Source organism: Pteronotus mesoamericanus, unplaced genomic scaffold (genome assembly GCF_021234165.1).
Source record: "Pteronotus mesoamericanus isolate MK-2021 breed Mesoamerican mustached bat unplaced genomic scaffold, CSHL_Meso_final contig_94, whole genome shotgun sequence".
Taxonomy (NCBI): domain Eukaryota; kingdom Metazoa; phylum Chordata; class Mammalia; order Chiroptera; family Mormoopidae; genus Pteronotus; species Pteronotus mesoamericanus.
In genome coordinates this window covers 33,244,962-33,247,120 of record NW_026555285.1, presented here as the reverse complement: position 1 = coordinate 33,247,120, position 2,159 = coordinate 33,244,962, and positions in this window count along the sequence as shown.

The window sequence follows — 2,159 nt, the reverse complement described above, 5'->3', positions numbered from 1 at the left end:
ACATGTTCTATGATGTATTCATTTCTATTATCCAGCTACAGAAATAAAAAGCATATTTTAATAGAAAGAGCCTTTGGTGACCAGGGTTCTAGTACAGAGCTACTACTAATTAGCTCTGTGACCTAGGCAAAGCTATTCAACCTCTCTGGACCTCACTTTGTTTACCTGTAATAAGAGAAAATGAACTAGACCAGGAGTGACAAGCAGGATTCATCATGACCACCAACTCCAGAAAGCAGCCTGCTAAGTGCTGAGTTGAGAATTCTAAGGCTAAGTCTGGGCTTAATGAGAAGGAGTGCTATGATCGATTAGTACTGTCTGCTATGGGTGCAGGAGGTGAAGAGCAGCCCCAACTGTGCCATATATTAACTGTCTCCCTAGACTAGATTACCTCCAAGGTCACTGGGGCTATACCACGTAATTCATGTTATTCATCATTTAAATTTAAGTGTATAAACACAAAACAAACTGGAAAAACAAACCTGAGGCTTGCTGATTTAAGTACGATTTTGGAAAAATTCATTTTTTTTTCTTTTAGATATGAGTGAAAAAAGAAATTTCTGCCTGAACAATTTTATCTTTGAAAATTAAAAAAAAATTATTTATTGATTTTTAGAGAGAGAAGAAAAGATTGAGAAAGAGAAACATTAATCTGTTGCTCCACTTACTTGCGCATTCATTGGATGATTCCTTTATGTGCCCTCACCAGGGATCAAACCCACCACCTTGTGTATTGGGATGATACTCCAACCAAGTGAGCTCCCCAGCCAGGGTTCTGCCTGAACTTTTTTGAAGGAGTTTTAAAATAATGTAAATTTATCTCTTCTCACTCTTTCTTCCTTTCATGAAACATTTATGAAGTACCAACTTTAAAATTGACACAATTCTGGGTGTTGAATATTTGCTGAATTGAAATGAAATACGGGGCACAAAGACAAACAGACACGGTCTTTGCTCTTGTGGACTTCAAGGCCCAGTGGGGCAGGGCAGGCACTCCAGCAGGTAATTCTAATGCAAACCGTTAAATGCCATAATCGTCTCGTGAAGCTTAGAAAAATGAAATGACTAACTTTGCCTCAAGGAGTCGCTGCAGGTTTCACAGGAATTGCCTCTGAGCTGAGTCTTAAAGGATGAATAACAATATGTCTGGTGGAGAAAGATAGTTTAGGCATTTGTTATAAGGAATGATTCCTGGTACTTAATGTGACCAACACCATCCTTTCAAGGAGCCTGACTAGCAGTTCACCGTAGCAGGGGCTGCCCATATCACTTGAAAGGGATGTTTTTGCACAGAAAAGCGGGCCCGGTATGTGGTTTACTGCCTTGTGTTACACAGCTTGTAACAACACATGCCATGGGGCTGTGAGCCGCCTGCGTTAGCACAGGCTGCGTGGCTATATACATGGGGCACTTGTGCCTCTCTTCACTGGAGAGATTTACTGTCCTGATGCGCCTGAAGTCTGTTTGCACGTTCCCTTAATCAACTCTTGATGAAATTCTGAACTTACCAGCCTCTTTCTTTGGTCTTTGGGCCCCAGGACATTTTACTAACAATTGGCAAGCCAGCCAAGAGACAGAGGAGAGGGAAAGGGAAACGGAGTTTCTCTGGGAGAAATCCTGAGCTGGCCCTGGACCTCCATGTGGGGAGGGGTGGCCCATGTGTTAGATGCTGTGGCACACTGTGTGACACCTGAGACCCCAGGAAACCCCAGATGGGCTGGAGCATTTGTTTGCTCAGTGCTGTCTTGTCCGCTGAGGTAGGGAAGTGTGTGAATGGCCGCCACCGTGGGCTGGCTGCTAACGTGGGCTGGCCCCATTTATGGGTAGTTTTTTGGCCACTGACACCCTTTTAAAGGCTGAGGTGAAAGCTAAGAAGCGAGCTGGGGAACTCCAGGAGGGAAAGGATTTATACTTACGCACTTCCCTCTTGGCTACTGACTTGGCTAAAGAAGCTTGAGAAATAAGATACCAAAACATATGCCTTATCTTGCTGCTTTATAAAATTGGGAGGAAAAAAAATTCAGGCACAGGATATGGGCAATAGTCATGAAGCTGAAATGAATGCAAAAACCTGGAACCCATGGGAGAAAATAAACAACGAGAATGTAGAAATAGAGGTTGTAGAAGACTCGCCCTTGCCTTAGGATGAAATTATGACA